This window comes from Perca fluviatilis, chromosome 17 (genome assembly GCF_010015445.1).
Source record: "Perca fluviatilis chromosome 17, GENO_Pfluv_1.0, whole genome shotgun sequence".
Lineage (NCBI taxonomy): Eukaryota > Metazoa > Chordata > Actinopteri > Perciformes > Percidae > Perca > Perca fluviatilis.
The window spans coordinates 9,328,854-9,355,989 of NC_053128.1; the positions used below are offsets into that span (position 1 = coordinate 9,328,854).

General features: G+C 41.1%; 1 protein-coding gene and 1 long non-coding RNA gene across 5 annotated transcripts in view; one reads left to right on the forward strand and one right to left on the reverse strand.

The window, feature by feature from the left end:
* The window catches only part of whrna (whirlin a), a 238,382-nt gene that overhangs the window by 14,908 nt on the left and 196,338 nt on the right, over window positions 1-27,136 (forward strand). The gene's annotated exons all lie outside the window — the stretch shown is intronic.
* Window positions 8,914-9,565, reverse strand: LOC120545476. Its single transcript, XR_005636702.1, has 3 exons — window positions 9,538-9,565; window positions 9,189-9,437; window positions 8,914-9,100 (listed from the first exon to the last, which is right to left on the reverse strand). It is a non-coding gene; the product is annotated as an uncharacterized LOC120545476 (long non-coding RNA).

Sequence of the window (27,136 nt, forward strand, 5' to 3'; positions counted from 1 at the left end):
GTAATAACCTAACATACCATCATTACTGAGTTTAAACTACATTCACGGTTATGTTTGCACTGAATAACGCATTCAATAAACAGAAACATAACTCTTGCAGCGCACATGAACAGATGCGCAATATTAGCTCACACATAAAATAGCACCCTGGTGAATTAGCCTGTTGCTAACGTACATTCATAAATCCTGCATAACATCGTCCCGTACCTACAGGACCTCAGACTTACTTATTGATGCACGACACAGACAGTAGTGTCGGCAAACTTAGTCCAATGAGGGGAAAAAGGAAAGTGTGATACGTTCCACTTTTTAACGCTTTTTTCTCTCTCACTCGAGACCGCTGTGTCCAACGTTAGAAGGTAGAGGGAGCTACAGCTGACAGGGAAAAAGAGAATGTATCACTACAGCCAATCTTGTCTGTCTTTGCTAGTTTAAGACCGAGCGCTTGTCAATTTCCGTCCAGCGCCCGCGACTAGGATTAGTGTGTTTGACTGGGGGGGGAAAGACACATCACGATGGTTGCTCTCCATCGTGATGTCGGGCAGCCATCACGATGGACGATGATATCGTCCATCGGCACAACCCTAGTCCATATCGCCCACCCCTAATACACAGCCACAACAGCCTGGCACCTCCTCCTCATGCTGGTCACACACTGCTGTGGGATGGCATCCCATTCTTCAACCAGAATTTGTCGCAAGTCCACCAACGTGGTTGTGTTAGTCTCTCTGGCACAAACAGCATGCCCAAACTGATCCCACAAGTGTTCAATGGGGTTGAGGTCAGGACTGCTGGCAGGCCATTCCATCCTCTCCGCTCCCAAATTCTGGAGGTAGTCTCTGATAAACCCCGCTCTGTGGGGACAAGCATGGTTATTTTGGAGGATAGTTTGGTCCCAGACTGTGGAGATATGGGATTGCCAGGCACCTGATTGTCAGCACATGTTGTGGGTGTCGTCTTCATCATCAGGATTTTCTTATATTCGGGCCAGTATGTTTGAATGAAAAAGTTGGTGTGAACTGTAGCCTATAGGGTTGGGCGATGTCCACTAAATTGGCAGTTGACGAGGTTTACAGTAAAACGTCGTGATGGACGATGACATCGTATATTCTTTTTTACATAAATATTTGTTTCTACTACTATGGGCTAACAATTAACATAGAAACAATCTGACATACATTTAAATGCCCTCTGTAAATATATAGTATTAAATGCTGGCGCTGGTAGGGGCAGTAAAATAACAACTTGACCTACTTTCACTTAACTACAGTGCCGTAAATTCTAGACTCAATCAGATGTCCGTGATCTGCTTAACGACAGTAAGCTGAGTAAGCGACATTTATAACCTAATATACCATTACTGAGTTTAAACTACATTCTCGGTTATATTAGCACTGAATAACGCTTTCAATAAACGGAAACCTAACTGCACATAAACAGATGCGCAGTATTAGCTCACACATTAAATAGCAACCTCGTGAATTAGCCTACTGTTGCTAATGTACATTCATAAATCCTACATAACATCGTCATCAGACTTACTTATTGATGCACGCGCACAGTAGTATCCACAAAGTTAGTCCAATGAGGGGATAAAGGAAAGTGTGATAGCGTTCCACGTTAACGGCAGCCAGAGACAACGCCCGTCTCTGGCTCTGGCTCTCTCCATATACACACACAAACAGTCCGGTTCTGGAGGTTGATTAACGCAGATATGTGCTGATTAGCTCTCATAACGAGCCGGGTGGGTAGCGCACTGCCATAATGTCTGATAACTCCACATTTTCATTGTGATATTTTGAGATTGCATTCTGAATCTGCAACGTTCTCTGTCAGGTAAATCAGTAGTAGGCTATACAGTGGAGTTGCATATGAAGTGATTTGGGATCCTTCTGTAAGTCATTTTGGGGTACAATTTGGTTTTGAAGCAGCAATACCACAGGCCAAGCAATCAGCCCGTTCCAAACGGGCACATTTTATATGGGCACTGTACTAGTCTAACAAAATGGAGTAGCAGATTAATCTACCTAGTCACCAAAGAAATTGCACTGCATCTCTCTTCTAAACATGCAACTGATTGTTGCCTAAAGGTAAGGTGCCCTGCAGTTTAGACAACTCCACAGTAAAACGCACAAATGTCATGCTGGTGAAATCACAGCAAAAGTGAATTATTTCTCTCCTATTCTTATTTCCAGCCCTAAATAACTACTGCTAACATGCCTTTGAGCAAAACACTTGACCGATCAAGTGGCAAAACTAAAAATATAGAAAAAGTAGCTGTAATTTGTCACTGAATATGAAGGAAAGCATTGCTTATTAAGAGAAAGCCCATTGGTTTACATAACCACTTCTCTTGGGTTTCTGCTGGCATTTTATATCCCAAGAGGCGGCTCATTTAATGGTGAATTTGTGCACTCATGCAAATAATTGATGTGAATACAAATCATGGTGCACTTGCTATGATCTGATTTGAATGAAAGGTTCACCTTCTGAGGGGCAAGGAGAATGCAGTCGTTAGACAATGTCACCACTGTCTTGTAAGCGACTACATTTAATTGAAGTGTTATTGTACTGTAATTTGCTGCAGAAACAGTCCTTTGGCTGGCTCTCAAATCTTTCATATTGAAAAGATTTGTGGGGTTAAATAAGTAACCTTTATTAGTTTTAGTCTGAGCACTTGTTGCTTAAGCCACACAGGGTTTAAGATTTTTAAGGTTTTTAGATTAGATTAGAGGGGGAATTACATGCAGCAAAGGGCCGCAGGTTGGAATCGAACCTGCGGCCGATGCTGCAGGGACTGAGCATATGTACATGGGGGCACACGCTCAACCAGGTGACCTACCCAGGCGCCCCGAAAAAAGTCTCATTTCTACAGTAAAAAAAAAAAAGCCGATAATGCAATATATTGAATTTTTTCTTGTGAATTAGTCAAGGGAATTTGGCAGTATAATTTAAAAAAAATTCTGCGATTCATTTGTTTCATCAGGTAATTAGTTCCCATATTAATTATTCAGCATGAATTGTTTTCATAATGTATTATTTTTTAGAATATAAATGCCATCTAAACTGGCATAAAGACTGTTACTACGGTTTTCCCAGTGGCCAGGCTACAGATGCATAGTTAGTTTTGTTGTCAGTGCTAATTCCTTCCTGTTTTTTTTTTTTTTTAACTGACAGTCAACAAATTTCCACCGACAAGTGTTGATGATTACATTTTACGCCTCTTAGTCAGTGTTTGGAGCTCTCCAGTGCACAGCTGAGGCTCCAGTGTTCTTCATGTGGCTAAAGCTAGTGACTGCTTTATCATGATGTTTACATTGGTGCAACATTTCACTTGCAATGTGAAGCATCTGTTTTGAAAAGTTAAAAAAGATGCTTCACACAAAATAAGTTTATTTTAATTATTAAAAAAAAACACTCCCTCTTCAAATCCCCAAATTTCCTTCCAGCTAACCACTGCTTTGGATCTCACTTGTGGAAAGTGCTGATTTGGTAGAACTTGGGCTACAGCAGCCTGGAGAAGAGCAGATTGAACTGTTGGACCAGATGGGAAATTCTGATTAAACTAAAGTAAAAGGCTGCTACTGTACTTGAAAAACTACCCTTGCAGTGCCCTTGTGCAAGTCACTTAGCACCTCTCTGCTCTACTGGCCAACAGTTACATGGCCACCGGCTTGTACTGGCTGGCTTCCAGTTGCGACTGAGTGGCTGTGTGTGTATGAAACGAATCGAGGCTGAAGTTTGGAGGGCCAGTGCTCATTCTTCTTACATTTTTGGCAGCATGAACTCTGCCTCAGGGACAGAAGAAAGTTTCTATTAACCGGGCAGATCTCTCCTTTTGGTGTGAGATGCTGGCCATTTTCCTTTTCCATCTAATCAGCTTACTGTCCTCATGTTGGCCAAAGGTTTTAACAAACCCATATTATGCTCATTTTCAGGTTCGTACTTGTAGTTTGGGTTTCTACTAGAACATGTTTACATGCCTTAATGTTCAAAAAACTTTATTTATCTCATCCTGTCTCTCTGAATGTACCTGTATTTTAGCACGTCTCTTTAAGCCCTCCTCATGAAAAAGCTCAGTCTGCTCTGATTGGTTAGTGTTTCCGGCCAGGTCTTCCACATGCAAAATTACGAATCCCACTATGGTCGATTGGTTAGGGTTAGGCATTTGACCTCGAGTGGTTAAGGTTAGGATAGCCGACTGGTCAGGGGATAGGACCTGAACAAATCCGGTTAAGTTACCTTGTGTAAGCATGGACGCCTGGCCAATAGTAGCTATTGAAGGGCGGGTCTTGGCGTGGCCATAGTGGGGAAAAAAAATTATCGCCTTCCGCATATGCGCTCTTGGAGTCTCTGCACCCTCATTGCAGCCGCAGAATAACTGTAAGGGCACTAAATATAGTATAGCTGTGACATCGCAACCGTACGGAAGTCCTGACGACTCGTTTAAAGGCACAGTTTCTGAATACGGGATGTGTGCATTTCTGTGAATTGAACGTTTTGATACTTTCACAGTATTTATTTAGTACCTCAACATGCTTTTTATTTTAATTTGTTTTACTTTATTGAGATAGTGGAGATACAAGTTTACGAAACGTTGAAATTACAAATGGAGTCTGAAAATCTCATTTTCATAGGTTACTGCTGATACCTTTTTATGACCGTTCATCCCATTCTCCCCTTAATGATCACGTTTAGTTCTAACTCCCATTTGTCTCTCACACTGAAAGTTTCAATATATGACCTTTTTTAAAAGAAGAAAAAAATCTCTACGTTTGACTTTACCCTAAACAGTGCTTCATTTTTTCTGTTGTGTTTTCCTGCAGTTTAAAATATGTTTCAGAACTAAGATATTCACACAGCTCAGCTGGAGGCTTTTCCTCCATTATCCAAACATTTATCCAGCCCACAGTGAATAAATGTTTGCACAGTGTTAATTCTTCCTGACCTACAGATTTAACCAAAACTGAGACTGAAAGCGTTTTCTTTCCCAACTTCTTTTCCCCACATCAGCCTCTCTACATTTGAGAGCACATTTTTTTTTCTCTCAGAAAAGAATAGAACAATGTTTTGTTCAGGTGGCAACTACTTGCCAGTGAAAGTCTCAAGCTTTTATCTGGAGGGCAGAAGAGATTGCTGAGAGTGCTGGTTAGATGCCCTGGCTGCAGTATGAGGAGTTGGCAGAGGGGGAGAGAAAATGGAGGGACGGGAAGCAAGGAGCATCAACTGATTGATCATTTAACATTAGAGTTGGACATTGCATTGGACATAAAAAAATATTATTTAAACTAATTATTGATTTTACACTGTATTGTCCAGCCCTTCCAACAAAACATTAGCGAGCACCTTAGTTGTATTCCTTTATGTAATCATCATGTGAAATATTTGGAAATTGCTTTAATTAAGTGGGCTGATGCCAATTCTGACAGGCTTTGTGTTTTGGCATGCTGTACTGATTATTGAAATGTTTACTGGCGTTGGAGGGCTGATGTGAAGACTGAGTGGGAGATGATGGAAACACGCTGAGAGCGGTTCTTATTGTAATTTATATGTAGTCAGTCAGGGCAGGAGATGATGTCATGTGCAGCATTTTTACTTCCGCCAAGGAGGTTATGATTTTGGTTTGGTTTGTCCATTGGTTTGTTTGTCTGTCAGAAGAATTACAGAAAAGGTGCTGGCCAGAGTGTTATGAAACTTTGTGGAAGGGTGTAGCATGGGCCGAGGAAGAACCCTTTACATTTTGGAGCGGATGTAAATCACAGGGTGGATACGTAGATCATTTTTCACTTTCGTTAACATTGTGAGCGTTTTTGCTGCATTGCTGTGGTGTTGGAATAATCGGAAAAATGTGTTCCCGACTTGGAAAATTCACATTTCTTTTATTGGCGTATATACGTTGGGGAAACGTATCGTATGACGAGATGCATGTCCCCTGCCCTTTGCCATAATGTGCAACGTAACGCATCCGCTATGCCTTATGTGCACACACTCTCATATCAAAAAAGGCATTGCAGATGGAGTCCTCCCGGAGTTGTACCTTTTGTCGTTAGTTTTGCTTTCATTAACTTGGTAAACAGTGGCATTAAGCAAACAGCTATGTGCAAGGTGTGTGGCACCAAGATAAATGATGCCTGACCAACAACGTCGAACTTCATCAGGCATCTCAAAATGCACCCAGATAGGTCAGTCACTTGCTAATGTGAAAGAAACGTTACATTTAGTATCGTCACAGGTAACAAGCTAACCATTGCAAAGTGTTGTGCTAATGCTGGGAACAGGCACATTGTATATTTATAGTTGTATGACTTGTATCCATATGATGTGACAGACTTAGGTTCATATTTCACCAGGTGGTTGTTGTTGTTGTTGTTGTTGTTGTTAAATAGCAATACGGAAAGTATCAGTTCTCACATGTTTGCACCAGGGTTGGTGTATTCACTTTCAATACAGATTTTTCCCTCAAACTTTGAACACTGAAAAATATAATACATGATGAGGTTGGGCTTTACAGCCTGTTAGTAACACAGACAAACATGTATTCTATTGTGCAGATACCAAAATGTTGAAAAATACACTTATGAAATTGAAACAGAGTTCTTCATGTGTTTCTTCAGATTGCATTGCAGTAGACCCCATAAAGTTATCCTACAACAGATTTTGATACTGTACTGTATGGATGGTAGCTACAGGACATGCTTTGAATTCATACGCTTTAACAATACAGTGTTAGGGACAGATCAGATGGCAAGAGACTTGAGACTTGACTTGGATTCGAGCTCAAAGACTTGAGACTCGACTTGGACTTCCAAAAAATGACTTATGAACATCTCTGATATCGCGATAACGATATTTATTGGGATTCATAAACCGATATTAAAGGCCCTTTGAACTTTCGGCCTGCGAGCCGCCGGCCTCAGCACCAGGAAGTATCGTGTGATATCAGGTATTGCAATGTAACTAATTGCTTCACAGCACTGCACGCATACGCCCATTCAGGAACCGGCTAACAAGGTAGTGATGAGTTTTTCACACTATCGTCATGGCTGAGCCGGCAAAAAAGAAGCCAAAAGCTAGGAAAGCATTGTCGGAGGAACAGAGAGAGAGGAAACGGAAGACTGACCGATAGAGGAGTCGGACACAAGTAAACATCGGAGCTGCCAAATATCTATTCTGAAACTGTAGGAAAAAGCGAGAAAACAGCGAAGAAATGGCCTAAACTGCGTAGCGCCTCTTTAAAGTGTATTCAGTTCTGTTGCTTTCAGTATTCTGCTAAAAAAACTAAAAATCAATGCTTGTTGAATGAAAGTAAATTATTTCCAACATTCTTTTATTGACCAAATTGAACATTGAATTGAATATAAGAGGCACCATTAAAAAAAAAAAAAAAAAAGAATGGTAGTTGCATTTTAAAGTGCAGTTTTCTACGGTTTTCTTTTATGTAACACAAACAATCTCTTAAGTGTCTTTTGCGATATATATCGCAGCCTTTCGCGATGTGTTTATTGCGGCATGTGATATTGTGATGGCGATAAAAAAACAATATATTTTGAAGTCCTACACACTAAAAACTCCTGAACTCCTGAATCCAACTCCTGGGTTAAAAAGGGAACAACTCATTTCTGGGTTATTTCAACCCAGAAAATTGGGTTATTCTTTTTGACACAACTCCTGGGTTAAATATTTGACCCAAATCTTGGGTTAAAATAACCCAACAGTGTAGCTAATATAACCCAACTTCTGGGTTAAATACCTGACCCAAATGTTAGGTTAAAATAACCCAACTTATGGGTCAAAAGAACAACCCAATTTTCTGGGTTGAAATAACCCAGAAATTAGTTGGTCCCTTTTTAACCCAGGAGTTGGGTCAAAAATAACCTAACTTGGGTTACTATGCCATTATGCCTTATTTCAGAAAATAAAACATAGTTTTACATTATATTACACACTTTAAGCACTTTTACATTTGTATTGCATTAAATTAAAATCTATATAAAAAACACACACACTTCCCAGTGGGCATTTGATGTCAATTTAACATCAATATGACATCAAACATTGACGTCAAAATTACGTCAAAATGTATTGACATATTTTGATATAATTTCAATGTCAAGCATCACTCAATTTCAACCTAAATGTACAATGACTGACAACATACACATAGATATATGTGCAAATTATTTAATTTATGTAAAACTTAGACATTAGAACATACATCATGAAGTGGTGCAGTGGTTTCAAAATGTATCAACATACAAAATCCCATTTCCTGTAGGGCATGGCTAATGTACATGTTTGTTTTTCTCCCATAGAAACCATAGAATTTGTGCATATTTGATTAATATCACTATCAAAATGCTATAAAATGCCCCCCTCCACTCCCTTGTGAATCTGTGCCTGTGTACCTTTTAGTCTGGGTTACACAAGGATGGCAATATCCCGACCCGTCATAAATGGTCCTGAAATGTTGGTAAGAACCCATAGTAATGGAATATCCATGTTTTTTTTTATTCATCATATGTTTGGTAGATGTACTGTATAATCCAGCTCATACAAAAGCAAGGTATTAAAAACAAAACTTATTTTCCGGTGATTCCCGTGTGCCTGAAGACGTTTCCCGCCACACAAGTTAGGTTGAAGCACACTGGTGTGTTCACGAGACTTCTCGGGCCTTCTCTGGTGTCTGTTGAGGAAACACAAACACAAAACACAGAGTGAGGTCTGGTGTAACGGACATAAATGGACTGAGTCTTTAAAGTACATATCATAGAGTTTTACTTACATTTTGCAGCCTCGCCATAAACTCCCTCTCCTCCATGTCCTGAGGTCCCTGACTCCTGGTAGGGGGCAGGGGTTTTGTCTTGGAAGTGGAGGAGGACTCAGGCTTGCAGGACCTCTTCCTGGTGGTGGAGGAGGAGGAGGCTTCTGGTGACTCCGGTGATGGCACGGTGTGGGTGAAGGTCTAGCGGAAATGCTCCCTCATCCTCTTTGACTGGACCACGTTCAGGCTGAGGGCGTAGAAGCAGTCAGCGGTGGCCATGTTGTGGCACATAAAAGGTGGCCACCATCTTCTGCTGCCCGACAGAAGGTTGTTCTTGACCTTAAAACAGTAGAAGAGAAAAGATTGCTACGGTTAGTTAAGCCAGCAGAGTTTGAATGAAATCCAGCATGAACAGAAGAGAACTTACATGAGCAGACACAGCAGTCCTCAGGTCAGTGAAGTTGGGGGACCCTTTAAGGCGGATCTCCGCCCACGCTACCTGCAGGTGGTGCAAGAAGTTTTAGCATGGGCCCTTCCCAGCCGTGAAGAAGACCAGCTGGTTCGGTGGCTTGCTGGCCACCCGCAGCTGCAGCCACCTCTCCAGCCATCGAAACTCGTCAGTCTCTAAGAACATTTGGGCCACCCCAAAGGACTTGTTAGTCTTGTGTTCCCTGATCTGCAATACACAGAAAACGGACGGACTCTTTCAGAGGAAACCCTAACAAAAACAACAGACTCACAAGCAGTGACAACAGGACAGAGATTTTTATACTTACAGAGATCACAAAACCCTCATTGCCAGGCCTGTGCGCCTCTGCGGCCTCTTTGACCTCGCAAACCCGGAGGTTGCAGAGTACCCCCGGGCAATGACCTTAATGGAGGCTGTGAAAGCCGCAAAGTAGCCGTAAAAACGGTACCGCAGCGACGGTGTGTGGGTCTCCTCCAGGGCGTCTGAAAGGAGAGAAGAAAAAGTATTTCAGCACACAAAGGGGAAGAAACCTACACAAACAAGGACACATCACTATGCACGGCAGGCTTCCGTTGGAGATGGACTATTTTCACTATTTTGGAAAGAGGGATGCACACTGCCCAGCAGCTCTGGGATCCTCAGTGTGGCCCCCTCCTGACACCGCTTCAGGTCCTCGCAGGATATTATCCTGGCCTTCTTGTGGCTTTTCACTGCCAGCTGGTGCAGGACAACATTCCTGGTTGTGTCTGTGATGCACTTTGTGACGGGGTGCAACACGCTCACCACTCCCATCGCAGTCAGGTGAGACTGGGCAGGCAGGGTTTCCCGAAAGTATTTGAGGAACTGCTGTATGTTCCTCAGGTAGAAATGTGCCGTTGTGATGGTCTTGCCTACGGACTGGAGGTGGGCTGTGTATCTGCAGAAACATAGGCTTTGAGTTAGTCACTGTTCACATCAGGTGTGTGTCATAACCACTTCACAATAATTCACATGGAAAGTCGCACTTACTTTTGGATGCCATCAATGTTCCTTAAAAATAGCCAACTGAACAATACGGTCTGTCCCTTTACCAGGTAAAATATAAAAGACCTAACCCTCGACACATTGGACTGTGCATTTTCCAGCTGCTTGGAAGTGGGGCAGCTGCCCTCATGGTACCGCTGGTAGTCCTGGAGGTCTTCTGTGAACACACATTTTAAATGATCTGAGTAACATTTAAAGCGCCCATATTATGCTCATTTTCAGGTTCATAACTGTATTTTAAGGTTGTACCAGAATAGGTTTACATGGTTTAATTTTCAAAAAACACCATGTTTTTGTTGTACTGCACAGCTCTCTCTCACTGCTGCAGATCCTCTTTTCACCTGGTTTCTGTTTTAGCTACAGAGTGAGACCTCTTTTCATCTTCTTCTTCTGTACTATCTTTGATTGCACTCGCACATGCTCAGTTGTTCAGATGTAGATCATGTCAGCTAGCTAACTCTAGAGACAGTAAAAGAAAGCCTATTTCTCCAACTTTGGTTAGTTACAAGGCAGGATTAGCTGGGAGACTTCTAAATGAGGGTGCACATGTAAGTAGTTCTTTTGTAGATTATGGTGAACTTGTGTGTGTTGTTGCAGTGCTTTGCTATTGAGAACGACGTAGCATGCTAGCGGTTAGCATGCTAACGAGCTAACGGTTGTGGTTAGCCAGCTCATTTCGGACTGTGACGTCACAGTCCGAGCCGATTTTGAACAGCTCACTAGGAGACTGAAAGCAGGACACATTCAGAAACCGTATCTCACTCAAAACAGCATGGATGGATTTTTTTCAAAGTTTGTATGTGTGTGGAAGCACCAGAGACACAAAAGAACACCCCAAATCCCAGAAAAAGTGATTTTTTCATAATATGGGCACTTTAACATTGAGGTAGAACACACATATATTTGTACTACTTTTCTTTCTTACCAATTGAAGGAGGGAATTTCAGGTTCCTTATTCCAGGGCTACGTCCACTGCCCCGGAAGAGGTTTTTCAGGTTTGTTCTAGAGGTCGACCGATTCATCGGTTTTGCCGATAAATCGGCACCGATAGTTGATTGGTGGAACTATCGTTATCGGCAAAAATCCATACCGATAGTTTTTCCTAGTTGCGTCCGTTGCTGGAGCGGCTGAGAAGCGCGCGCTGTCATTCATTACACAGTACACGAGAGCTGAGAAGGGTCTGCTGGCATCATGCATTACAATAGCGGCCTCTAGAGGCAAAATAAAAACCATCACTGATGCCTCGTGTTGTTTATTTACGACACATGTTACTGTGCGCTGCACAGAGAGCACATGCTGTGCGGAGAAGGCTGACATCAGATGCGCGTTTAAAGCATTGACAGCAATAAGGTATGTATACAGTACAATTTGTCATATCATTATAAAGTTATTAATTTGTTGAATAGATGCTGCATTAGTAGAGAAAGAACAGCACAACAGTATGTTTGTTTGCTTTCGAGGCTGAGATGACGCTAAACATTAGTAGTAGGCTAACTTACCTCAAGCGGTTAAACACTGACAAAAATTAACGCAAGTCCGACCCAAATCGTCCACGATCCGTCTAGTGGCTGCCGCCGGAGAATTGAGATGTGTAGAATCGACAGCGCATTCATTTTAATATCCTCAGCGGAGGAGCATCAACAACTGCCCAAAAGCTAGGTAGCGTTATATGGTGGAGAGAGAGAGAGAGTGAGTGAAGAGAGGGAGCGCCCAGCAGCGTCAGAACAAAGCCGTGACTCATTGAAATAAAACGTGTTTTCGCCGATTCATCTCTAGAAATGCGACTGTAGCAAGCATGTCACTATCACTAACGTTATCCACATTTATATTTACACGCAACAAATGATATATCCAGCTTCCAGTGAATGAGCATTATAAATCATATAAAGGACAAACTATTTACAGTTCTTCAAAAAAGGCCCGTTCTACAGAGAAGAATGGCGTCACTGTTTTGAGATTTGGCATACATTTGGGCCTTTTTTGAAAAAATGTAAATAGTTTGTCCTTTTTATATGAATTATCATGCTCATTATGTTTATTTTTGCACTGGATGACTCCAAATATGTAGGAGAACTGTTTTAGACAACACACATGCTTGTGTAGCATTGCTGTGGGTGTAATATCAATAAATATGACATTATTATTATTTTGATTATTGGCAAAAGGGTCTGGACTTTTTTTGAAAAAAATGTATGTGTTTTGTCAACTGTTTTATCCAGTATCAATTCTAAATACTATCGGTCGATTAATCGGTTGTCGGCAAATGGGGCCCAACCTAGCTATCGGTATCGGTAAAATCCACTATCGGTCGACCTCTAGTTTGTTCCTGACTCTTGCTCCATTTCCTGCTGGTCCAGCAGCGTGAATGGAGGCTGCTCCCAAATAGGGTCTAGCTGCTCCTGTGTGTGTTGAGGAGGAGGCTGATGCTGCTAAGGCTGAGGGGTGTGCAGCTGAGGAGGCTGAGGGCTATTTTTCTTCCATAGCATGTCTTCTTTCAGAGTATTACAAAAAAACAGATACACAATTACATGCTTATTTTACCCTGTCTATTTGCCCAAAAGTTAGCAGTAGATAAAGCCTTGTTTGCATTTAAACAGAAACATTTCAGAAAAATTATGATACAGGAAAATAATTGTCTTAATGTCGGTAAAAAGGAAGAAGTCTCATGTTGTTAAAATGTATTACACTATTCACCTGTAATGTATGGAACTTACATAACATTACACCAAACTTTCCAGTTTCCTTCCTCTCTATATTCTTAAGGTTTATACATTAGGGATTAGTTAATATATCATTCAAAGCCTGATTTATGTAAAAGGTTATACCTAAAAAAATAATAGATTTTTTTTCTTGGCTGTCCAAAATTCCCTCCTTTTTAAAAACGAGTGTAATCTACTCTACAAATTTGTTTTGTATATTCATCCTTAAAAATAAATTTACAGCAATAACTTCCAGGGAGTTGTGTATAAATCAGAGGTATACCACAGCCCCAGGCGGGAACCAGCGATTTGTCAGCATTACATTTTTGCATTTTTTTATTTAAAAGGAACTACATAAAGTACTTAAAGTGATGGTTCGGAGTAATTCACCCTAGGGTCCTTTGCACCATGACCTTGAGCCAAACACCCCCCCAGAAGCTTTTTTCACCTGGGTCTAACATTGGGCGAGTTAGCGTAGAGTAGCGTTAGCCGCTGAATAGCTTAGCGCGGGGCTAATGGACCCACGTTTGTATCTCTTAAATGACCCCACTAATAATGCCCGAAATGATACCAAAGGTCTACACTAGTATATATAGGTTATGCACTCATAAAACGATGGATTGGAAAGTTTGTAAGTACACCAGAAGTTTATGTAAATAACACTTGCCTGCTGGCTTCTGCTCTCTGCTGTTGTTGTTGCTGCTGTGAGACGAGTGCTTAGGGACATCTACAAATTACAACACCGAAAAGAGATGCAACAAAAATATTTTTTAATTTAACTTATTTTTTAAAGTAAGTGCTGTAATATAACTAGCAGGAGACAAGTAATAATTGAGGTAAGTTTGGAGACATTACCTTATTTAATCATTAAATTAATACATATTTTTGTTGTATCTCTTTTCGGTGTAGTAATTTATAGACGGCCCTAAGCACTCGTCTAACTGCAGGTAGCAGCAGCAACAGCAACAGAGAGCTGAAGAGAGCAGGCAAGTGTTCATAAACTTCTGGTGTACTTACAAACTTTCCAATCCATCGTTTTATGAGAGCATAACCTATATATACTAGTGTAGACCTTTGGTATCATTTCGGGCATTATTAGTGGGGTCATTTAAGAGATACAACCGTGTAGTCCATCGGCCCGCTAATACTGGCGGCTAATTCGCTAACTCCCAGTGTTATAACTCAGTGAAAAAGCTTTTGGGGGTGTTTGGCTCGAGGTCATGGTGCAAAGGACCCTAGGGTAAATTACTCCGAACCATCACTTTAATACATAATATTTAGTAACGTTACACAAACAATTAAAAATACATCCAACATGGAAACGTGAGCCTTCAAAATAGGCTACATGATAGCTGAATACAAATTTTCCTCCTTTTTGTGCATATTCACTTTTCAGCAAGAAAATATCCATTAATAATGTCCGTACATTTCTAATGGTCGGTGGATTAGCTATCGTTAGTAACGTTTTATTCATAAACATCTCCTTAAACCGAGCTAGCTAAATCAATGTTAGCTAGCTACGTTTTAGTGTGCTAACATTTGTCGTAGCATTAACCTAGCTAGGTAGCTAGCTAGCAATTGACATGCTGTATCGTATCAGTTACTCTTCACAAGCAAGCTAGCTATCTAGCTAGTTAAGTTAGCTAATGGAACATAAGAGAGTTTATTCTAGAAGCACGGTTTAAAAAAGCACATTTTCTGCAACAAACTACCAGTAAAATGAAAATGCTTACCTCGCCTCCCTGCCCCAGGAACCAAAGTGTCGTTTAGAGGAGAAAATAAGCAGGTCCGATGTTAAGACAACTCACTGAAAAATACATTGTAGAGAGAGAGAAAGCCAACCCTATAACCCAGAACATGGGTTACTCTTTGAAAAATAACCCAGAAACCCAAACAACCCAGGCATTGGGTCAAAATATTAGCCCTATAACCCTTTTCACTCATGTCAACAAAGATGGCGGCGCGCGATTGTGCAGCGGCTACTAGCTCTTCTGTCGGTGTATATTTATACAAGTACCACCACACTGAACTAATCAATACAGGACCATGATACAACACAGCAGTTACAAGAGCCTTACAGGCGGCTCATAACATCTCGGAGGACATAGCCAGACCAGCCGCTCCAGGTTGTTGTCGGTGCTAGCACGCTGAGCTAGCTACCGGCAGGATGAGAAAATAACAGAGGCGCAGCGGAGGACTGCGTTTTTGTGCACAATGAATGGACTACCGACCGCAGGATCGTTGCCCAGCACGGCTCACCTGACCTGGAGCCCTGTCGGTAATATACAGGCCATTTTATTTACTACGAAAACCGCACACTGCTGTCTACATAGCCCCCATGCTAACGTTAGCACAAGTTTGGCTCACTGCTAACCATAGTGAACAAACTGCAGCGCGATCACCTGGAGGGGATACAGGGGACTTTAACAAGGTGTCCTTAAAGTCTGTACTCCCCAGCTTTTTTCCAGCATGTAGATTGTGCTACTAGAGGGAAGAACACACTAGACCATGTATACTCTAACATCAAGAAAGATACAGAACTGCTCCTCTCCCTCACCTGGGCCAGTCAGATCACATCCAACTATTCCTGATCCCAGCATACATCAGTCAGATCACATCCAACTACTCCTGATCCCAGCATACATCCCAGTCAGAAGGACTATACAGCCAAGTAGAAGGACTATCAAAACCTGACCTGACACAGCCCTGTCCCAGCTCCAGGACTGCTTCCAATAAGGACATGGTTGTGTGCAATATGTTACAGAACAGAGCCCTTTGTTTATTGTTGTAATTTCATCTTGCTTGTATGCTGCACAATTTACATTACAGCAGAGGTGTACAACTGAATGTGTGCTCAGAGTTCAATGTTCCTATACTAGTTCAATTAGTATTAGTATAGTATTAGTATTTTGTCTTTGAATTGTTTTTACTTGAATACTTACATTTTAAAGAAAATAAAAAATAAGAACGGTTTTCATTCAACATGGTGCCCATTATTATAATCAGTGATTAAGTAACTCTGACTTTTAAAAACACATTTTTAAAGGATATCGTCTAATTATCGTTATCGTCAAAATCTGAAAAAATATCTATTTTTTGTCCATATCGCCCACCCCTAACCCACACTCCCCTTCAGTTGTCCGGGCAGAAGATGATAGTTTATAGGTTTTTGCTTTCACTCACTTTATATGTCCCTTATACAGTGTTCATGCGAGCTCATACATATGCACATACAAACACGCATACAGTTCACCCTGTGAGCTTTTCCTAACTAAACTAGAGCTGCAAAGATTAATCGATTTAACCGATTAGTTGGCAACTATTAAATTAATTGGCAACTATTTTGATATTTTGACTTGGACTTGGTTTGAGTCATTTTTTCATGGAAAAAAAGTATAACAATTCTTAAATGTCAATATTTTCTAGTTTCTTCACTCCTCTGTGACAGTAAACTGAATATCTTTGAGTTGTGGACAAAACAAGACATTTGAGGACGTCATGTTGGGCTGGTCAACACCGGTCGACATTTTTCACCATTTTCTGACATTTTATAGACCAAACCACCAATCGATCAATCGAGAAAATAATCAACCGATTAATCGACTATGAAAATAATTGTTAGTTATAGCCCTAAACCAGTTCAGGAGTATGTCTCTCCTGTTTACCATCCTTTTTTTGTCAAATATCTCATCATTACGTCCATCTTAAGGCAGCATTTTTATTCTTCTTTTGCTGGTCCACCTGGGGTCCCTAAGACAGATTTGCGCCCAAAGTGACTCTATTGTAACGGTCCAATTGCTTTACAATGGAGCCGCCAAATGCTTCAGTTCACGGCGAAGGTGTCTCCAATCCATCACCTGGTCTTCACAGCCCTAAATCACCGGAAGCACTCATTAATATCCGTTCAATGAGCTGAATCCCTCCATTTCTGTTCACTGGTGTCTGCAGGCAGGAAATGACTTATTCTGTTAGTCCCTTGGGTGCTCTGAGGTTTACAGACATCAGATTTTCTTATTTAAGACCTGTGGTGAGAACACAGTCACACCTCATGTGAAAATAGTTGTTTGAATTTGTAGTATTAGATAGCACATTGCCTATGCCTGCAGACTACCTTCATGATAGTTAGTGTTCAGTTTTGTTGGAGAGAGGTGTTGATTTAACTTTATGGTCCTTTTGGAGGCTGTAGCTGTGGCGCTGTTATTGCAGTTTATTTCATTGGTATAGGACCATTGTATTAGACTGCATTTTAGCTAGGTGTACCTACAGTAATAAACGTTAGATCCAGCTATATTATCACAATATATACAACACCAGAAATTGCTGCCACAAAAACTGGATTGACCTTTTTTTAACTATTTTTTAACTACTACATTATGCAGGTGGTCACTTGAATGCATCTGGTATGTGTTTTTTATAAATGTACAGTAGTTACATTCCAATCTCATCTATAAATCTCAATTTGTAATATAATAATTTATGATATTGTGTAGTGGTCAGTTGCAACATTGCTGTACTAGCAGGCAGTGGCATCACTACATCACTAAACTTTGACATAGTCAAGTAAATAAACTTGACCTGAGAAACTATTGAATTTGTATATTTGGAATACAGAATGGGAAGTGAAAGATGTGTAAGAAAGACAGCAATCAAAGCATACCATTGTTGATAGGGGTTAGGCAAAGTAATGGGTTCTTTTAAGTGGAGTTACAGTATGTCAGTGATGATTGATGGAGGCGTCCAGGTGCCCTGACCTGATTTATGGTTGAATTGAGCTAGTTGGATATTTTTCTCCGAGGCTCCGTCTCAACCATTGTGGGAGTCATGAGACTACAGGAGGTCTGTGTCTGCTTTGAATTTCAATGAGAATTTAGAAGGTTCATTGTTACTTTGGTTTTGTCTGTTGTTCCTTGACAGGCATAATTATGAGCCGGGCACTGTGTGTGTGTGTGTGTGTGTGTGTGTGTGTGTGTGTGTGTGTGTGTGTGTGTGTGTGTGTGTGTGTGCGTGTGTTGCGATGGTGGCGTACGTACGTACACCTTCTCGTTCAATGCGTTTTCTTTATTTTCATGACTATTTACATTGTAGATTCTCACTGAATGCATCAAAACTATGGATGAACACGTGGAATTATGTACTTAAAGGTCCAATATGTAATATTTGTACTGTAATAAATCCAAAAATGACACCAATGCCTCATCAGATATTAAGGAAACATGTTAAACTGAAATACTATCTTTTCTGACAACAATGCTAATGTCAGTATTTTTTCTTTTTGAAATTTACATTCCGTGACGGAATTTCTGTTTATGTTTTGATCGGTGTGTTTTTATCAACTGCCCAGTTTGACAGCCAGGCCGGGTTGCCAGATATACCTGTAAAAACGTAAACCCAGCGCGCTACAGCTGTAACGGTAGTACAGCCATGAAAGCAGCACACAAACAAACAGGATCAACGGAGATAGATTCTACCCGACCTAAAAAAAAAAAAACAGCATGTTTCTAACAGTTGCGTGACCAGAGCCGTAACAACCCCCTGGTAAATATTGGAGATGCATTTGAAAGATGGAGACAACTTACATCCCAAAAGGATGCAGAATTGGCTTATTTCCTCCTGAACAGGTAAGCATAGCTTCATGCTAATTTATCACAGCCACTAGGGACGGGCTTTTTATGTAATTTCAACATTTGTGTACTCACATTGAATTATATAGCTAGAGTACCCGAGTTGGTTACTCGCAAAAACAATTGAGACACAGCCAGTAAAGTGATCCCGACTGGTCCTGGCTAATGCCGCCATGCTAACCCTGTTAACTGCTAACGTTACCGGGAGGACCAGGCAAGCAGCCCATGGCTGTTTACAACGTGTAGTTAAGCGGCTGGAGCTGACAACTGCGAGTTATTTTAAGCCACGAGAGGGGGGCTGTAAATCGGGAAGAGAGGACTGTGAGTTTGCAGTGTGTTTAGCGATTGTTGCCGTAATTCTAAGCCAATGAAGTGTGTTCCGTCGGCAAGGTAGTGGTATTTTTAGCGTTTCGTATTGTAATTCTAAGCCGAGGAAGTGTGCCTGACTGGCGTGTGGAGAGGACGGTGACGTTGTTGTGTTTTTAAGCCGAAAAAGTGTCTGTCAGTTGGTTACAGAGCTCCGCGTGAGCACGGGCTTTTATGACTGTCAATATAGCCAGCATCTAACGTTAGCTACTCCGCTCATTGACATATATAAAAGACTCCGCTGTGCTGTGGAGTAATGTCTGGCTATGTGAGACTAGCATCTAACGTTAGCTACTCTGCTGTGCTGTGAAGTAATGTCTGGCTATGTGAGACTAGCATCTAACGTTAGCTACTCTGCTGTGCTGTGAAGTAATGTCTGGCTATGTGAGGAAAGCGTCTAGCAACATTGTTGTGAATGCTGCGGTCTCAGCCTGGCAACCCCTGTGAACTTCGAGTCTGGGCAGGAGGGGGCGGGGGAAACGACTCTCCAGTATTTTGAATTGGTAGTGCAGTAACTATTTTAACCGCTAGCTGCCAGTATTACATACAATATTACATATTGCACCTTTAACAAAAAAGTGTGAAATAACTGAAAACATGTCTTATATTCTAGTTTCTTCAAAGAAGCCACCCTTTGCTCTGATTACTGCTTTGCACACTCTTGGCATTCTCTTGATGAGCTTCAAGAGGAAGTCACCTGAAATGGTTTTCCAACAGTCTTGAAGGAGTTCCCAGAGATGCTTAGCACTTGTTGGCCCTTTTGCCTTCACTTTGCGGTCCAACTACCCCAAACCATCTCAATTGGGTTCAGGTCCGGTGACTGTGGAGGCCAGGTCATCTGGCGCAGTACTCCATCACTCTCCTTCTTGGTCAAATAGCCCTTACACAGCCTGGAGGTGTGTTTGGGGTCATTGTCCTGTTGAAAAATAAATGATGGTCCAACTAAACGCAAACCGGATGTGATGGCATGTCGCTGCAGGATGCTGTGGTAGCCATGCTTGCAGTGTCACAAGCAAAGCACCCCCCACACCATCACACCTCCTCCTCCATGTTTCACGGTGGGAACCAGGCATGTAGAATCCATCCGTTCACCTTTTCTGCGTCGCACAAAGACACGGCGGTTGGAACCAAAGATCTCAAATTTGGACTCATCAGACCAAAGCACAGATTTCCACTGGTCTAATGTCCATTCTTTGTGTTTCTTGGCCCAAACAAATGTCTTCTGCTTGTTGCCTTAGCAGTGGTTTCCTAGCAGCTACTTGACCATGAAGGCCTGATTCGCGCAGTCTCCTCTTAACAGTTGTTATAGAGATGTGTCTGCTGCTAGAACTCTGTGTGGCATTCATCTGGTCTCTAATCTGAGCTGCTGTTAACTTGGGATTTCTGAGGCTGGTGACTCGGATGAACTTATCCTCAGCAGCAGAGGTGACTCTTGGTCTTCCTTTCCTGGGGCGGTCCTCATGTGAACCAGTTTCGTTGTAGCGCTTGATGGTTTTTGCGACTGGGCTTGGGGACACATTCAAAGTTTTCGCAATTTTTTGGACTGACTGAACTTCATTTGCTAAAGTAATGATGGCCACTTGTTTCTCTTTACTTAGCTGAATGGTTCTTGCCATAATATGAATTCTAACAGTTGTCCAATAGGGCTGTCGGCTGTGTATCAACCTGACTTCTGCACAACACAACAATGTATGTATGTATTTTGTGTGTGTGTGTGTGTGTGTGTGTGTGTTTTTTGTGTGTTGTGTGTGTGTGTGTGTGTGTGTGTGTGTGTGTGTGTGTGTGTGTGTGTGTGTGTGTGTGTGTGTGTGTGTGTGTGTGTGTGTGTGTATATATGTGTGTTATATATGTGTGTGTGTGTGTGTGTGTGTGTGTATGTGTATATATATGTGTGTATGTATATGTACGTGTGTGTGTATAAAAAATGACATCACTTTACTGTAATGCAGCCTTTAAAACCAGGAAAAGACAACACTTATGCCATATTACGATATTCAAAATCTAAGATGATATCTAGTCTCATCTAATTCCACATATTTATTACTGTTTATTATTATATTATTATTGGAGAGTAGGGCTGCGGCTGCCCCCTTAACATCTAGAAGCACTGTCAAGAAGCGGTTTCCTCTCTTCAGATTTCTCAACATGTTATCGATCAATCTCTGTCGCCCCCTGAGCTGCTCCTGTGTCTCGTCTCATTTTCAGTTTACTTAATATAATAATAAATGACAGAGTTAGCAGTAACATCACTCCTATATCAAACCGTATAGCTTTTGCAGTGTGATATGCTCTTTTTTTCCGTGAAGGTTAATGTTATATTTCATAAGTGTAATACGTTTTCTGGTGTTAGTGGATGCAGGTGAGGCAGCTGTGGGAAGCCCTGCATGACTACATCCCTGATTACTAATGAACCCAGTAATGATCCTGTAAATGTAGCAATGGTAAGCTATTATCTGCTTCTCAATTAATATTTTTATTGCACAGTGATTTGTCATCTTAACAGGCATGGTTATTGTCAAAGCTGCTTGGATCGAAGCTCTGTGGTTTCCTCTGCGGTCTGTAACGTCTAGTGCTCTAGTAGAAACTTAGAGTCTCAGTATGACACACATTCAGCCACATTCTCCTTCGCTGCCTGACGCAAGCAGCCATTCAGTGATTGCTCTACAGGAGGAGGAGGAGGAGGAGGAGGAGGGATTTAATAGGCAGTAAACCCAAGAGGGGACAATTCAAATAACCTCCCCCTGAGAAAAGAACTTCCTGGGAGGTTGTGAAGTCCTCTAAAGTCTGAGTTGTCTGAGCAGGAGGCGAGTAAAAACACTGGGAGTCACAGGGTTGTGTAAATCACGCAGGTGTAGTGAAGATCTTTGTAATTACCTGGTTTTAATCACTAACTTATTGAGATAGCGACCACCAACAGAAAGCTAAGTTGTCTTTTGTGTGTCTGTCAGATTACATTATATGCTTCGCAACACACACAGCGAGGACCAACGGTTATCCCTTTAGCCGGTCCAGATGTCTCTTTTATGTTTGGGACAACAGGAGAGGAGCCCTGCCGGTCATTCGATACTGTGGAGCTGCCTTACCCTATCTCCTTCCGACACACACACACACACACACACACACACACACACACACACACACACACACACACACACACACACTGCTCGTTCCTCTACACCATCTGCTGTCTGCTACTCTCTTAACACCGGCAAAGAGATGCATAAACCTGAGGAACAAAATAAAGAGAAGTAGAGAATGTGGAAAAAGGTATGAAGAAAACAGTAAGAGGCAGCTTGAGCTCTGTTGTTGTGGGTTGCTGCACAAGTGGCGTATGCAATTATTTGATAAGGTGTTGATTCCAAGCAACAACAAAAAAAAACACATTCAACATGTACTCTTATCTGGTACGTGGTACGTGATCGACAGCAGAGTCTGACTAGTGTTCCTGAATAATTTAAGAAGAGAGAATGTTATCACCTTGCTGAGAGTAAACTCGATGGATGCCCGTTTTATTGGTGCAGGTTTCAGTTTCGTGACTCAATTTGTTGTGTATCGCTCAATGCAGCAGTTCAGAATTCATACGAAGGGCTTCACACTGGGAAAGAATGGCGTTTGACCTGCAGAAATCTAACTTGCAAAGTGGAGTTTTGTTTGTTTTGACGGTTTTGGGGTTTCAAGACTAACGGTCCTGCTCATCATTTTTACACAATGCTGGGTGAGCATTTCAAGGCTTAGATGGACATGGAACTCTCCTTGAGTCATTAGTTCAAAAGATGAGCAGTTGTCTTAGACAATAGCTGCTTATTGGATGGAAGAGTCGAAGCCTGGTACAAGCCTGTGGATGTAATACTTTGCTGTTGAGTGATCGAACTGTGCATTTCAATTATAATCAGAGTTTAAAATTCTCTTTGAGCCGCACATGTTGAGCTGAAGCAAAAGGTGATGCTTTGTAATAACCTTATAAAACAATCAGCAGTTTAGACTCTATGCCAGTTTTGAATTTGAACAGCCACCGTGGTGCAGTCAGCAAAGGGTTTTGACTTTGGTACAGTTCGGATTCAAAATTATGACATTGCTTCTTTTCCTTAGCAACAGTGGCTGAGAGGTATTGTAGTGTTTGCAGTCGCCTGTCACTCAAACTGACAGAAAAAAAAAAAAAAAAAAAAATATATATATATAATTTGTTTTTAGTTTATGGTTACAATGCTGACAGCTAACACTAAACGGTGTAAAGTTTGTCTGTATTTCACTGTAGAGGATTCCGACACCGGGACGTAACAATCTGAAACTGGTAACCTACAGCCTCGTGGTGCATTCAAAGTTATTGTTAAATGCCCTTTTCCCATCTGGTGGTTGTTTTTGTCGTTCAACAGCTATTTACTAGTGAAAGAAGTTATTTTTATAGTTATTACATTATTATTAAATCATTTAATTTTGACCATATGGCCTTAGCAATAAACAAGTCGTTCTTTAATGTCCCCAACTGTTGTTTATTACCCTTTTTTTTTTTTTTTACTATCTTAAAAGTATCGGTTCAGACACCGTTAAGGCACCAGTACCGTTTTAAAAGTACCGCTTTAGCACCGGTATCCAAACCAAACAATACCCAACCCTAATATTGACTCTAGATTCAAATGTGTGACTAGATTCACACATTTTCTTTTGTTTACAGTAAATAAATAAATAATAAACAAATCCAAATCTTAAAATCAAAGCGCGGTGGACTGAGCAGATTGAAATATCGCTTTCTACATGTTTATGCCGGTCTACACAGGTGAGTGCATTGATAAGTATTGACTTTCTACTCACGAAGGTTTAATTGTAGCCTATTTATAGAAAGAGACTAGCGTGAGTTCATCTGCCCCAGCGGCCGTTGGTAACTCTGTATCGTTCCCAGTCAGGTGCTGCGTGTTTTAACCTTTAACGCGCACACATCTCGGCTCAGCTGTGTGTGTGGAGCTTGGGCATCGCTGTACAGAATCCCGGTATGTGAATAGAGATGTAAATACAGGGGGCTTGGTTTTTGCTCTAAATGCTTGAAATGATAAATAACAGAACACATTTTTTCCTCTTTACATTTTGTGAATTCATGATTATTCTGCGGGCCAGACTAAAAGCTTTGACGTTGGTTGCTCTACAGCGACACTAGTGGCTGGTTGACCAAATCGCTCTTCCTGCAACGCGAACGGGAGTAAACACGGGGGATTTGAATGGGACTTACGTATCGATACTCGCAGCTTAAAAATCAATACTTTCTTGGGGAAAAAAATATCGATTTATATCGCAGAATCGATAAAATTGCTCAGCCTTTATATATATATATATATATATATATATATATATATATATATATATATATATATATATATATATATATAAAAAAGTAGAAATATTTAGAATTGATCATGTTTCATAGATCAACACAATTGTTTTGTTAATTTATCCACTGATAATCTCAGTAAAAGAGAACTTGAATTTAAAATGAATGTGGGGATAGATAGAAATGTACGTCAACGTTTGACAGTGTCTCAAAAGCTAATGTTTCTTTCCTTTTTTAAATTACATTGTCAAACTATGACACCTTTAGCTTCCCTCAGAGGGCAGAAATCCATTAACATTCGAGTTGGGGAAAATATCAAAGAAAGGAAACTGAACAGACCAGCCTGCCTGAATGACTATGCGTTGGCTTTTCCATCTAGTCTCAAAGCCATGAATCCTACACAACATAATGCAGTAAAAATCTGTTCTGCCGACAGAAGCCAATTTGCTTTGGATAGTATAGCAGCGAGGGTGCAGACCTCAGCCTTCTTGTATGTAGACTGATTTAGCAACAAAGGTTTAAATGGACTGCCTGTTGTGTGAGAGTGGTTGTGGGCATGCAGTACATGATTGGTGGTGTAAGGAACATATGACTATAAAACCCGTACTGTGCCTGCCTGAACTACCATGAGGCTCCAGAAAAAAAACACAACCCTAACACACAGTACACAGACCATAGGGAGTTTCTTTTTTTAAAGGGGTGATAAAATGATTCTATAGGGTATTTCACACTGTTCCTTATGGTCTCCTAATGGGGTATGTAACATTGGTTGGGCTGAAAATGGCCTGGTTGATATTTTATTGGCCCTTATGCATCCCTGTGTTTTGGCCCTATTTTCAACAAGAGCTTTTCTTCCAAATATGGTATGCTCATGAATATTTAGTTGAGCTGCACGCTGATTGGTTGAGCAAATCCCCATACACACACGTTAGAGACGCGACAGAATCTCATTTTCCAGACACTGCAATGTTTTGTTACCAAATTCACTTCTGAGACTTTTATGCGAGAAATCAACTATATAAAGCTCAAATATGGGCCGTTTCACAAAAATTGATCTCGGACTTTAGGAGCTCCACACAGTCTGACGAGAAAGCGGCAGCCTGCCGGGCTCCATACCCAGGGCAAAGTCACCCTTTGTGGATTACACTGCACTACCGGGACTCCGCTGCCAGCATAACTATAATATATTTACAGTTTGAATTTCGTCACGGCACTTATATCACAGCTACCCCAAGGTCTTACAAAGCTAACAAAAGCTAACCGTCCGATTTGAATTTGGAAATTTACAATGGGAAAATATCGCGGCTAGCTAGCTACACTTTCGGCATAACTATAGTATATTTTACAGTTTGAATTTCGTCACGCCACTTACATAACATCTACCCCAATGTCTTATAAAGCTAATGTTGGTGTCAGATTTTAATTTAATGATTTTTTGTGAACACTAGGGGTTTCGTAAGCTGCGACTGTCCCTTCAATCCTATGTGTACAGATTGCGGCTAGTTAGCTTCATTTTTGGTGTAATTCAAGTATATTTACAGTTTGAATTTCGTCACACCACTTGTATAACCTCTACCCCAAGGTCTTATAAAGCTAACAATGGTGTCCGATTTCAATTTTATAAATTTTTGTGAATTTCGGAGGAATTCTAAGAGGAGGCTAGCTAGCTCTCATTGATAAAGCTCCATCCATCTATCAAATAGACTTGCGGACAAGAGGCGTTTATTTCACCGATCGTTTGTTTAAATAACTCAACACATTATAATTACACACATAAGATTAACTGGAACCTGTGGTAAGAGATTGCTGGCGTAACAAGCTGACCGCGCTCTCACTCAGAGTTGACGTCAACTAGGCGGCTTGTTGAGATTTGCCCGTTTTCAGAGGCAGTTTCAAATTGTGAGATTTGCAGAGGAAAGAGGTGTCAATGGGATTTAGAGGTTCTATGTATGTACTAGTTACCCACTAAACTGTCATTATTCAACTATGACAAGGTAAAATCGATTTTACATTCTATCACCCCTTTAAAGCCTTGTTTGTGTTGAAATGCATTTACAAAAATGATTGAAAAAAGACTATTACTGTTTACTTGTTTTATGTGCTTAAACGTACAATATGTAATGTTCTGCCGCTAGGCGTCTCTCTATCAAAACAATGGATGTAAACAAGGACTTTTGATGACGTTGTGTAGTGGCATTATGGGAGTTATAGTTTAACACAATTTCCTATTCAAATATATATGTTCACGGATAGGTTTATCCATTAGTTTTATCCATGTTACGTTTAGGAACTTTTATTCATGTCATTCTGATAAAATGGCTGCATTTTCCCCCACATAATTACGTTTTCTTGATTCGATTTGTATTGGTAGCTAACATTAGCTAGCTAGTTGACCAGTTAGCTACCTAACGAACAAGCAAGCTAAAAAAGGGTTTGTTAACGTTACTCAACCCTGCTGAGAGACTTACTTCGGGGCTGGGGCTGTTCCGCCGAGTATCTTCGGGGCTGGCCGTCGAGTAGGGCTGGGTACCGAAACCCGATTCCACTATGGAACCGGTTCCTACGCAAACGGTAGTATTCGGACCGGATTAGAACGCAAATTTCGGTTCCTCATTTCGGTTCTGACTGAAATATTTTCCTTCTGTCGCTCTGGACAGCGGCAGACTATTTATTTTTTTTCTTTCTTTCTTTCTTTCTACCTTTTCTGCCGAGTGGCGCACGTGCCAGCACGCGTTGTGAAGCGCGTGTCCGCGCTATTCTTGGACATTTTTGGACACTCTACAATCACTACTGATAGACTGCTTTTTGTACACACTCCAAAACGGACGTAAAATTATCCCACTTTCTCCGTAGTCTACCGTTAGCTAGCTACCGTAA